Raw genomic sequence first — 13,290 nt, 5'->3', positions numbered from 1 at the left:
GGTGGCCATGGCAACCTCTTAAATTTATAGCATATCTAAATTGGCTACAGCGTTGCGGTCCGGACAGAGCAAAAAAAACAAGGCATCAGTATTGTTGAGTATTAGCTTGTACCTGGTTCGGAGGCTAAGTAAGTATTACCTTCCAGTTTGGGGCTGGGGGCGCGGGCCGCGCGATCTCAAAACTGCATCTCCCTTCCTCTGTCTTCTCATAAATATTTGGGGGCCAGGATTCCAAGGCCTGGCGGGAGAGGGACCCCTGCCCCATTCGCCATCCCCGGAACTTGCAGAAGTTGCCCGAGGCCCGGAGCGCGCTCTGCGTCCACCCCTCCTCGTTCCCAGTCCAGCACGCCCAGATTGGACTCCCTCGTCCTGGAGTCCCTGGGGTCTGCGCCCTGGAGCTGCGACAGCGCGGTTCACGGGGCTCCCCGAGCCGGGCGGCTTCTTTTGTCACACACGGAGCTGGGGCCCAGCCCGGCCTTTCTCATGGGCCGAGAGACCGAGAGAGAGAGAGAGAGAGAGCGAGCGAGAGAGAGAGAGAGAGCGCGAACGTGAGAGCGAGAGAGCAAGCGGGAGCGCCAGCCGCGCCGCGCCGTTTGGGTATCTTTCCCCGCGCAGGCCCCAAACCTAGGTGGAGCGGGGCGGGGGGGAGGGGGAGTGGGTCATCTGGCCTGGTCCGAGACCCTGGCGTTTCAGGCCTGAGCGCGCCGCCCACGGGACTCTGGGGGAGAGGTGGGGAGCAGACGACCCAGGGCGGACGGGTCTTTCTGAAGCCAGCTCAGAGGTGGCGTTCACCACGTCTCTTCTCTCCTCCATGCACCTTCCAGATCCCGGCTCAGCCAGTCGGGGCACCGTGGTGAGTGGGTCACGCTTTCGAGGGGTGGGGGCGGAACGCTAGAGGTTGTGTGGGCGCTGCTTGTACTTGGCGGCGCGTACGGGCTGTGTGTACAAGTTCCGTCCAAAGTCGAGCGAAGGAAGAGCGGCTCGGCGGGGAGCCGAGGGTCTGGGGCGTGGGGGGGGGCGGGGGGCGCTTGCAGGTGTGTGTGTGTGTGAAGAGGGAGGGGTGGGTCTGGGGGGTGGAGGGAGAGGCCCGGCCACCTTTCCCAAGGGGCCGACCTGGCGACCCGACTCACCAAGGCCGGGAAGCCTCCGCAGGATTTTTTTTCCGCCCTGCTCGCCGAAAGTCGCCATTGGCCGACCGGGTAGGTAGGCCCTGGGCTGGGGCCAGAGAAGTGTGTTTGTGCCAAGACTTGGCTGCGAACGTGTGTTTGGCGCATCTGCGGAGTTTGTTAGTGTCTGTTTGCTGTTTGAGAATTGCATTTTTGCCTCTATTTATAGTTAGCCATTAATCACGTGAATATATTTGGGCATGTGTCTTTTTTGGTGCAAATCTGTGTGTTTGCATTTGTTAATAGTTCTGCGCTGTGTTTTAGTCTGTGTGGTCTTGTTTCTGTCGGGGTGTGCGTGTGTGTGTAGGCTTACTTTCAGACACTCAAGCGGGAGGGTGTTTGCACGTGTGAGTGTGCATGTGGATAATATTATCGTGTGTGTGCGCTAACATTGACATGTAAGTGGACTTAAAAAAACCTGGAGGTGTGTGTTTGTGCGTGGGTGAGCGTGTGCGTGCCTGAGACACCGTGTGTGTGTCTGAGCTAGGTTGTGCGCGCAGAATTTTGTGGGTCTGTGCTTGTATGCCAGTCACTGTGTGTGTGTGTGTGTGTGTGTGTGTGTGGCCTGTTTTTGTTTATGTGACTCCTGTAGGCTTTGGGGGCCCTGTTGTGTGTGTGCTGCTCGTATTACCTTTGTGGATTTGATGGGGGCAGGATTTCTGGATGCCCGTGTTGGGGCATTTGGTGGAGGCACAGAGATGCTTACTTCTCTCTCTGTTCCTGTCTAGGCTTAGCGCTGTCCCCCAGTCTCTAGGGGAGGCGATCTGGCTGGGGACAGGAGATTGACAGATGCTGGTCGCCAGGTGGGACCCTGACCCACAGCTGGGTCTCTGAAAAGAAGTCCCCACATCGGGTAGCTTTTGCCTGATGGTGCTGTCACTCCAGCCTCTGGCTTGCCCAGGGACAGGTGTCCACACGAGGTAGCAGCGTGGCTGGTTAGAGCCGGGCTCGGCCAGGAGCAAGTGGGCCAGTGCTCACCCGGTCCCCTAGGCCCAGCTGGGAGAGCTCCCAGAGCCCCGAACGAAAACCACAGTTTCTGGCAGCCTGGCTTTGCCCTCCCGGGGCATGAGGGGCCCCAGCCTCCAGCGGGGCAGGGTCCGGGAGGACCGAGAACGCAGGAGGAGAGAGGCGCCAGGCTGGGAGTGGAGGCCAACTGGGTTGCCTACCCCGCCTTTGTTTCGCTGGGGTTTCTCTCTCCCGCGTTCTCTGCACATCTGCTTTCCTTTCTGTCTCCTTTTCTTTCTTATGTTCAGCCTCTGTTCTCTTTCTGTTTCCCTTCATCTCTGTTTCTCCATCACTTTCTCGATTTCACTCCGTTTTTATCTTCTCCCCCCTTCTTCTCTGCTGGGCGTCCAAATCCAGCACCGTGCTCAATGCTTCAGTGAACAATTCTCATCGCGCACCGCACAGCTCTTGGGGTGCTGGGAGACTCACATACAGTCATTAAAAGCCCCATCTGACAGCCTTCTGCCCTGTTCTGGTCTAAGCACCCCAAACTCACTGTCCTCCAACGCCCCCCCCCCCCCCCCGCCGCCCGACTGGGTCCTTGGGAGCCAGGTTACTGTGTCTTCCCAGCCCTGGCTTTGCCAACCCTGCCGGCTGCTGGGTGCTGTGTGCCGGGTTCCATCTGGGACAGATCCACCTGCCCTCACCTCCTGGATGTGCTTAAATGCCAGTGCACAGCCAGGCCCCAGCGGCTGTGATACCAGGCTGGGGAGGTAGCAGGAATCGGGGACGGTCTCAGAGAGCAGTTCTGAGTCTTCCGGAGCCTGGATTTGGTGAGTCGCGAGGGGCCGAGAGCTCTGCTTCCAGAAGCCCTGCTCTGGCCTCTGCCTCCTGTAGCTGGGTTTACCCATCCCGTGCAGGACAGAGCCCCCCTGAAGTCACCCTGGGGGCCTCAGCCCAGCCCAGCCCCAGTCCAGAACCTCCATGCCCCAGCCCCACCGCAGGAAAGCCTGCTTGGCCTTTACCAGCCTTCCACCTTCCAGGGCGCACAGCATCCGAAAAACGCCGGCAGACCAACTATTAGACGAATTATCCCGCCCTAACAGCGCTAACAGATGGCGACCAGGCAGCGAAATCCGCTCCTATATGTAACTAATAAACCGCTTGTGTCTTAACAGGGTAATGCATGGAGACGCAGTGTCACTTATACAAGATGTTGATGGAATTTACTATATAAAAATCTTCCTCCTAGACTAAAGAGTATCAACATTACAACTCGACAGACGGCGGCGGGATAAGTAAAACAGACAAAAGACAAACAAGATAATAATCTGTTTCCAATCACTTAAGCCCTGTAGAGTTAGTAATATGTGGTTTGCATATTCCCCCTTGAGTTCGGTAATTAATTACCGGCGACGAGGCACACACCCGCCCGGGGTGGGAGTTTGGAGGCGCGCTGAGCTGGGGCTTGGGGTGCTTCTCCCTTGTCTTCTCCAGCCGGGGACTCGGGGCGGCGGCCGGAATGGGGACTCTTCGCGAATTTGGAGCTGGCCTCCCCGCAGGCTAAGGAGGATTTTCAGTCGCGCCTCCCTAACTCCCTGGAAGCTCTCCTGCCTGGGGTGGGGCGGGTGGGTGGTTCTGCAGGCCAGCAGGAACCTGGAGCTTTTGTGGCGGCCGGAATATCTCCTTTCGCTCCTCCGAAGGCATCCCCTCCCCTTGAGTGGTCCGGAGCGGCTTGCTTTCTTGGGGGACGCGCGCTCTGAGGGAACCCGAGGGGTGCGCCCTTCGTTGGCTTCTCCGCGCGGCATCTTGGGCGGCGCTGCCGGTCCGCTCGCGACTTCGTTCATTACCTCCCCCCAACCCCCCCAGCCAAACGCATTCTCCGCATCCACCCCCCCCCCACCCCGCCCCCAAGAGCCGGCGCGGGCTTTAACATTAAACAAACGCAGCGAGCGCCTCAGAGCTGCGCTCTCGGCCGGGTCTGCGCGGCGGCGGCGGCGTTACAAATTGTAAATTTAAATTGCTCGCCGGATTCATTACTTCCCCTCTTTGATTTCAGCCAGCCGTGAAAAATTATACTGGTGTACCACTGAGAAACTGTTTTGCCGCAAAGAGCCCGCGCCTAATCACTGGCTTTCTCCCTCCGACAAAAGTGTAATTATTTTGTTTGGGGTGTAAATATAGGCCGCGCCGCGCACACACACTCAGCGTCCCGCCGCGCCGCCTCGCTCTGCCCGCCGCTGCGCGCAATCGGCCCCCGAGTAAGAGCGGGCGTGGAGGCTGGGCCCTGACGCCCGGAGGCCTGAGAAGAGCGCCTGGTTTGGCGCTCCGGAGAGACCCAGAGAGTCGAGCTGGCCGGCCGGGTCTCCAACCTCTATCCTCGGGAGTTCGAGTTTGCCCGAGGACGCCCGGAACGTGTGCGCCCTGGCTGGCCCGGGCGGACGCTGGTGGAGTGCGATGAGTAGGTCAGGGCTCCGGCGCAGGCCTGGATATCCGCACAGGGATGCAGAATGTGGGGGTGGACGAACCTTCCGGGAGCCCCAGGGGGTGGCCACCTGGGGGCAGCCCCGAGTCCAGGCAGGGAAAGTATCTGGGCCTGGGCCTCGCCAAGAGTGCCGGGACATAGGCGGAACCCTGGAGGACAGGGGCGATGAGGCTGGTGTGCCCCTAACGCTCTGCCTTGGACTGCTTGGTTTCCAGAACATCTCTGCGGGGTGCGGGGCCTTCCTGTCAGTTGAATTGCGCATGGCTTAATTAACGGTCTCGTTAACTGGGCAGGCCCGACCTGGAACGTTTAATCAAAAAGGCAGGGAATCCCTCTGTTTCCTTCCTTCCTCCCTCCCTTCCTCCCTTTCTCCCTCCCTCCCTCCCTTCCTTCCTCCCTTCCTTCCTCCCTCCCTCCCCCTCCCTCCCTTCCTCCCTTCCTTCCTTCCTCCCTTCCTCCCTTCCTCCCTCCCTCCCTTCCTTTCTCCCTCCCTCCCTTCCTCCCTTCCTTCCTTCCTTCCTCCCTTCCTCCCTCCCTCCCTTCCTCCCTTCCTTCCTTCCTTCCTTCCTTCCTTCCTCCCTCCCCTCTATCCATTCAACAATGGCACTCTTCCTCAAGCCCCCTCCCTCCCCTGAGTTCCCTTGCCAGAGCCTGCAAGGGTGGCTCTTGAGTCTGAACTCAACCCCAGTCTAGTATCTGCTTGGGACTTTGAGGGGCCCGAGAGGGGCAAGCCAGCAGGGGTTGGGCAACACTGTCACGTTGGGTAGCTTTGGGACGGACTCCGGGGCCAGAAGACTGTGATCAGCTTCACGGGGTGGAGAGTCGGGTGGCCGGTGCAGGTCAGTTCTGCAGCCTTACCAGGCACTGGGGAGCAGGCCTGGCAACTCTGGGAGGGAGCAGGTGGAGGACAGCGGCTGAGCACCGCTTCGGGTTCTGGGAGATCCAGTCCCAAAGCGCGAGTGCGAGTGCTTGTGAGTGCTGGCCAGCTTAGAGACCCCGACAGTAGTGCGGTGGGGGCAGGGAATGGTGGCCCCTCTCTCCTTCCTGCAAGCCCCTCTCCTGGAACGCACCCTTCGGGAGCCTCTACTTGCCCAGCAAGCTCCTGCAGCCTGTATTCCGAGATTGGGCGCTGCGATACAGGGCGGGACTCAGGCTCCATTCGTTGGGAGGCCACCGGCTGGGGCTGATTCCCTGGAACCAGAAGGGGGCCCGAGGAAGACAGAAAAAAAAGGTGCAAGCCAGCCCCCCAACCCTTGAGGAAAACACTGAAGCTTTTGTTCAGAGAGGGGAAACGCTGCCCTTCGCACTTGGTGCTGAGCTGCGGGCTGCCCGCCGAAGCGCATCTCCCGGGCGGCCAGATAAGACGACGGTCGGAGCCGAGAACGGCTGGGATCCTCCTCAGCCTCGCCCTGGCGGTTAGGCCTGGAGGCCAGCCCCAGCCGTGTGGTGTCGGAGGGCCGGCAGCGCTGAGGGATCCTGCTGTGGCCACGGCTTCCCTGGCCCCATTGAGCGTATCTGAAGGTGGAGACCAGCTGCGGGACTGAGGGAGCCGTTTGGAAGGAGGTGCCTGCAACCCTACGCCATCTCTGGAGCACAAACGAGAGAGCTTTCTGGGGACTCTAACCTTCCGATTTAGGACCCCCTACACTTTCTGGTACCCTTGAACCAGCGAGTCTGCGTTTGAGCCCGGATCTTGCTGCCTCTTTCTTTCCTCTTGGTCTTTTTCGCGGTCTCCATAACATCCCTCCCGCCCTTCTCTCCCCGTTCTATCCCACCTCCTCTCCCCGCCCCTCCCTACCCCATCTCCTTTTTGTTAGCCTCATATGGGTTCCTTTAGAATCCGCCCGACTTTGGCAGCCTCGCGCTGTGTGTGTGCGTGCGCGCGCGCGTGTATTTCTCGGCTGCTAATGATTGTGTGTTGATAGAGTAAAGCAGTGGCCTCATTAGCCTTTGTTTAGAAGGTGTTAAAAGGGAAATCTGCATCGGAAAGCGGCGGTTTACACCGCAGCCGGGCTGAACGACGCACTGGAGCGGGCGGGGTGGGGGGGCGTCCTCCCCCCACCCCCCGCCCCAGGCGTCGGACCTCGGGAGGGGGGAGGGGCCCAGGGAAAGCGACCCCCTGCTCCTTCCTCCCAAGGCGAGTATGTTTACCCCGCTGAGCGCCCTTCTGCTCCACGGGGACCTCAGCGGGGATGCGCTTTCTCTAAAACTCCTTTGAGCTGCCCAACGGTGCGCGGTGGCCTTTCTCCTCCAGGTTTCTTGGGGGGAGGAAGAGGGGAGGGACAGAATGCTGTTTAAAAAAAAAAATCCAGGGATGTTTTTTCCCCCCTGAAGGGGATGGTGAAGCATCTTATTTTGGAGGGGAATACCAATCCGTCTACAGTGGCTGGACTGGGCTCCGGGTCTTCTGGCTGGTTGGTTTGTGGTGATATCTCTGTGCTCCAGACGCTGGTGTGGGGGCCCTAAGCTTCAGATCTGCAAGGGTCCGCTTTCTTTCCTCCTAACATATTTGCGGACTGCCAAAGGAAGTCCTCCTTGTGCAGGAGGCTCATTCTTAAACTTTCCTCGTCTATACCCCCACCCTAGGGCTCCACTTGGGGAACAAATTCTATGAGAACAAATGGTGGCTTGGCTGGTCGACTTCTCTGAAGCTTGGCAAAAGCGCAGAACTTTAGTGACCCTAGGCTACATTCTGTCTCTCTCTCTCTCTCTGTGTGTGTGTGTGTGTGTGTTAAGATTTGGAGAATGAGTTTCATATGCACGGCATCTCCTACTCCCTCGGGGAAGCAAGGCTTGAGGCAGAGGAGAACATGAGACGTTCTTTTTATCCTGGATCCTACGAAAGGGCCCAGAAAAAAAAAGTATTTTGAGCAGCCTCTGTGGGTGATGCTTGTTGAACTCAGAGCTAGATGCTTTCTTTGGCGAAAGGGAGAAAAACGAGGCTGATTTCGTGTGGTGGGATGTATAGTTTCTGAACACAACATAATCCATTGCTTTCTGCCAGGCTTAGGTTGAATCAGAAGAAACCCTTTCTCATCTTTCTGGCTCCTGTCTCCCAGTGGTGGTTTTCCTGGATTTGATGCTGTGGGTCTTGGGCCAAGCTCAGCTGGTCTGGACGTCCTTGTGTGTCCACAGCTCGGGACGCGCATCAGCGAACCGTTCGACATCGCCGCCTTTTTTTTTTTTTTTTTTTTTTTTAGTCAAAGGCTAGGCGTTGTCTGGGGACAGATGTGGGGGTCTAGGACCTGGGACAGTGACAGCAAAACGAATTCCAAACCCAATTTGAACTCACCACGGAGACACCCCACCCCCCAACACCATGTAGACAGAAGCGAGGTTCCTGGCGACGCCAAGTTAATATCAGCCGCCGTGATATGGTGGGATGGCATCAGGGCCGAATTCGGAAGATACGGGGAGGGGATAGGAAAATCCCTCCCTCTCCTCCACGCTCCCTCTCTCTCTCCGAAGCAGGTTTGGTGGAGAAGGCAGCAGGTGCACCGGCGGTCGCTACCTCGCTAAGCGCGGGCCCGGAGTTTGGACCAAGACAAAGACGGGAGCTGTCCGCGGTGCTGAACCTGCCGCGCCGCCAAGGGGGCAAACGGGCTCCTGTAACCTGCCCTCTCCTCCTTCACTCCCTCCTTCCACCTTCCCTTTACCCTGTGATTTTCGCTCTCTCCTGCGTTTGTTTCCCCCGCTTTGTCTTTCCTTAGCACCCGCGTCCTGTACACAAGTATATATATCAAAGAACAAAACAACTGACTACGGTGTCCTCTCCTTTCTTCCCAAATAAATGATGTAAGAAAGGTGCATTTTAAGTGTACTCTTAAATAGATACAAGTAGGTATCGCCAACCCCAACGAAGTGGAAACTCATGCTTAAAACAATAGAACTGGGCAATAGCGGATGCCATGAATCTGCCTTTGGATTTATTCTAAAGAAGAGGCGAGGGGTTTAGACATCTTAGTTTCAGGAAAATCATATCCTTGGCATCTTAACTTTTGGGTTCAAAAATATAAGAGCTGGAGAGGATTGGCAGTCAAATGTGAAAGTGAACAGACTAAGACGTTTGCCTACAAGTCAATAGATGGCTTGTGAGGGTCACAGCATGGACATTAAGTTGACTTAACCCTTTGAGGCTGAGATGAGATCTGAAAAGGTAACGATCTCTAGGATTATCAAGATGGAAATGATTCCTTTCGAAAGTTTGGGTACAAAAGGGTTAATCTTGTGTTTCATTTTCTAAATGTGCACTGTGTTATCTAGATGCCTGGCATGGTGTATAACCAAGCATCGATTCCTCTGCTCAAATTTGTATGCAGTACTTGTCTAAAGAAGTTTGGGCAGGGGAGAAAAAAAATCACATACTTCCTCTGGAAGAGAAGCGCCCACCCATTTTTAATGCACACAGATCCGTACACGTTCCTTCTGGCATCTCATAGATACACTGCTTCCCAGAGAGCCCAGATACCCTGGGGCCACTTCTTATGGTCTTCTCTGAACCCTCCAATCCTCCCCACCACAGGGGTGTCAGCTAAGCCCAGTTGTTAGCATTGTCAATACATCTGGAGAGAGGTCCCTGTGAATTCAATGGAATAGATTCACTCTGGCTCCCCACCTGGGCATTCTAGAGCTAATTTGCCCCTAAAGGCAGGGGAACCAGAATTTTTAAACGGGGGGTGATTTGTAATAGGAGGCTGAATCTTTGGGTTGAGGTAACGAACCCCCATTCTGCCAAACCCTGACTGTTAAAACAACCGGAGATATTTCATTAAGGCAAAAGCCATCATCCTTCTGGATCATATACCTTTCAGCCTCTTAGAAGAATGCAGGACAGAAACCCTGACCTTGAGTGAGTAAAGGAGAAATGAAAAAAAAAAAGCCATTTATTGAGTGACCATTATGTGCATTTGATTCCTAATCTTCACTGAGATTCTGAAAAATGGTAGATATTTATCATGGCTCCATGTTACAGATGAGGAAATTGAGGCTCAGAGATGTTTATGAAGTTCCTTATGGTTATACAATGATTCTAACCTAGGTTTCATTGGTTCTGGAGCCTGTCCTTACTCTCATACCCCATGCTTTTCTGGGGATCACACTCATGGTTATACTGGTGGTTATATCAGTGGCCACACTGCCACAATCCCTTTGGGTTGCCCAGCCATCATGGCCTTGGCCTGTATTTGGAAGTTGGTTTAAACTCTAAATCTGAAAGCAAGAAATAAGAATGGAGAGGACGGAGGAGGCTCCATTCATGTGGGTTAGGTGGGTATTTGCAGAATGTGAAAAGGGTCCTGGGCCATCTCACAGGAGTCACACCTAAGAGTCATCCTTACCTCCCCCTTTCTCTCCTGCCATGTATCCAATCCATCAGCAAATGCAGTTAGCTCTGCCTCCAAAATATATTCCAACCCATCTACTTCTCATCTTCTTCTCCATTATTACCCTAGTCTAAGCCGCCATCATCTCATCTATTTTATAAAAGTAGCCTCCTGACTGGTCTCCCTATTTCTCCTATCTTTGCCCTCCTCTGCAATCTATTCTCTACACGATAACTCAAATTATATTTTAAAATCATAAATCAGATCTTGTCATTCTTCTGTTTTTAACCCTCCCACGGCTCCCCAGCGCACTTGGAATAAAATCCATACTTCCCACCCTGTTCTGCGGGGCCCTTTGTGATTGGCCCCCGCCCATCTCTGTAACATGCTCCCCCTTCATTGCCCCCCCCTGCTGTGCCTCACATACTTCTAGGTTTTCTCACCTCCAGACCTTTTGCACTTGGCTTGCCCCTCTGCCCTCAGATCCTTAGGAGACTGGCTCCCTTCTGTCCCTTAGGTCTCAGCTCAAACGTCAAGTCCTCAGAGAAGTCTTTCCTGGCCACCTTCTCTAAGCACTCTGTCCTCGGTCACTCTCTAGTCTACCCCTCTGTCAATTTTCTTTGTAGCCCTTTACCAATATCTAGAATTATCCTACTTGTCTGTTTAGGTGCACGTTGTCTGTGTTTCTTCATAAAATAAAAGCTCCTTGAGGGCAGAGACTGTGTTTGTCTTGTTCACTGTTGCATCCCCAGTGCTTAGCCCAGTACCTGGAACAGAGCTGTTCAGTATGCGTGTGTCGACTGAATGAAAAGTAACTGATGAACCACGTGGTACAGAAGTGAATGGAGATGGGCTCAAAGCCGAGGAGAGACTGAACTGCATTTGCCTATCTTCTGGGCTCCACAAATGGAGCAGCCGCCTGGTGGGTTCCCAGTATGGAGAAGGGAAGAAAGAAAAGTTTGCCAAAGACCCCAAGAGGGCACAGTCTTTAGGTGGATTCTGAAAAACAGATGCAGAAATCACATTGGGGTGGCAAAGCAGGTTTATGCCTCAGAGAGTGATTTTTATTTGTTCTTGTCGGACCTGGAACCTTCTCTTGGTTACAAACAAAAGGGTGGCAATGGAAAAGCACAGCAAATCGGGAAGATATCTAAATTACAAAATCTTTCTTGAAAAAATCTAGCCAGTCTTACTTGTGAGAGAAGTAATACAGTGTGGTGTTAGTTAACAGTTTCAAACTCTGGAGCCCAATTCTCCTGGCCTGGAATCTGGCTCCATTGTTCACCGAATGGAGTTGCGTGATGGGGGGCAAGTCACTGGGCCTCTCTGTTCCTCAGTTTCCTCATCTGTGGACTAGAGATAAAAATAGTATACCTATCTTGTAGAGTGGCCATGAGGGATTGCTCTAGTCTGTTTTATTTGTGTTGGAGTTTGGTATAGGAGAGGAAAAGGGGAGCAGGGTTGAGAGTGGGAGAGACATAGATGCAAGCAGACTGAGTGCCAAGGGAAAAAGATGAGAGTCACCTTTTTAAGAGCTCCTTTTCTCCTTCAAGAGCTCTTCTCTTATCTGTCAAGGTAGAAGAGGGCTCGGAAATTAGAAGGCCTGGCTTGGAGTCTTAGCTGCAGCGCTGACCAGCTCAGTCACAGCAGGAAGGAACTCTCAGCCTCTCCAAGTCTCAGTCTTCTTATCTATAAAATGGGCAGTATTGTAAGCCTGCCTCATTTGGCATTTGGGGAGATGATGTTTGGGAACCTGTCCAGCATGTGGGACAGCATCTCTAGTAGTTAGCTGCTGTCAATGGGTCTTATTTGGAGCTTTTTTTTTTTTTCTCTCTTTATAAACAAACGTGTCTCTTTGAGCATTATTCTTGGGCCCTAGAATGGATCAGAGTAGGAAGGCGACCTGCTTGGAGTCATTAAAGGGCCTTCTTATAGCCAATCCTGTTGCTGGGGCTGACCCGGTTTCAGATGGCGCTGGTTCCCAGAGACCTTATCTGGGCCACTGTGGTCAGTTTCACCCTTCAGGGGAACCATCCTTTATGTAACAGAATGTTCTACAGAGACATCTCTCCAACCCACGATGGTCGATGCCCTACTGGAATGTGCCGTTAAGATAATTCTCCTGGTGAATCCCTTTGTTAGGTTAATGAGCACTCCCTAATCTGTACGCCTTAAAAAAAAGTCATCAAGTCTTTTCAGGGGCCAGATACTGTGCTCTGCAGTGCGGTGATCCAGATGATCCACGTAAGCACATCATGTTGTCGAATGCTCCGAACGGCACTAGGAGGCAGACCCCGTTTCGCAGGCAGAGATACTAAGGGAAGGGAAGTCACACGGCTGGTGTCAGAGCCCATCGCCCAGATTTGTACCTGGATCTGAAGACTCGGACTGAATTTCTGGCTCCAGTGCTAACGGGCTTTCTTTGTGTGTGTGTGTGTGTGTGTGTGTGTGTGTAAAATATAAACAAACTTCACAATGTAATATGAGCTGTCCAAGAAAATCCTCTGTAAAGTAAACACACAGATGTGACTTGGGACGAGAGGAGACATTTCTCTCCACGTGGTTCCCTCCCTTGGTGCATCTCGTCGACACACAGTTGGAAAGATCGCGGGATGAAATTGAAGTGGGGCAGAGCCTCCCTCCCCCTGAGCGACGCCAAGGTGGTGTGCCTCCTCCCTCTCCTTGAGTTCTCCTCTCTTTGGCTCACTCACCACTCATTTCCTATCCAGCACTCCGGGGTTGCTTGTCGTTAGCAGAAACCCCAGGAGCTGGTAAGCTTGGCAGAGCGCGACTGAGCCGTATTTATCTGTCTCTTCCTCACCCACCCCTTCTTGCGATTTCCTTACGTCAGATGGTTTGGGTACAGGTGTTCTGGATGAATGAACGAACAGCTAGGTGACCCCAGAGTGTCTGTCCCTAGATATCTGTAACAATCCCCGATTACAATTCATCTGCTAATATGTCCACGAAGAGCGGGCTTGATTATAATAGAGGAGGCTCTATTGACATCTTGGGCTGGATACGTCTTTCTCGTGGGGGGCTGTCCTGTGCATAGAAGGATGCTAGGCGGCCTCCTCTGCCTTTCCTCCTAAATGCCAGGAGTATGACAGCCCCAAGGGTCTCTAGATATCGCCAACTGTGCCCTGGGGTGCAAAATCACTACCACTTAAGAACTACTGATCTAGAGGGGCGCCTGCGTGGCTCAGTTGGTTAAGCGTCCGACTTCGGCTCTGGTCATGATCTTGCAGTCTGTGGGTTCGAGCCCCGTGTCGGGCTCTGTGCTGACAGCCTGGAGCCTGCTCTGGATTCTGTGTCTCCCTTTCTCTCTGCACCACCCCCACCCCCCGTTCGCACTCTGTGCTTCTGTCTCTCT

General features: G+C 54.1%; 1 long non-coding RNA gene across 1 annotated transcript; it reads left to right on the top strand.

Annotated features, from left to right (window-relative positions):
• Positions 1-57: 57 nt before the first annotated feature.
• Positions 58-8,403, top strand: LOC131489328 (uncharacterized). Its single transcript, XR_009250488.1, has 2 exons — positions 58-128; positions 8,068-8,403. It is a non-coding gene; the product is annotated as an uncharacterized LOC131489328 (long non-coding RNA).
• Positions 8,404-13,290: the final 4,887 nt, after the last annotated feature.

This window comes from Neofelis nebulosa, chromosome 11, assembly GCF_028018385.1.
Source record: "Neofelis nebulosa isolate mNeoNeb1 chromosome 11, mNeoNeb1.pri, whole genome shotgun sequence".
Lineage (NCBI taxonomy): Eukaryota > Metazoa > Chordata > Mammalia > Carnivora > Felidae > Neofelis > Neofelis nebulosa.
The sequence above is the reverse complement of the archived record's forward strand: the minus strand, read 5'-3'. Positions and strand labels throughout refer to the sequence as shown.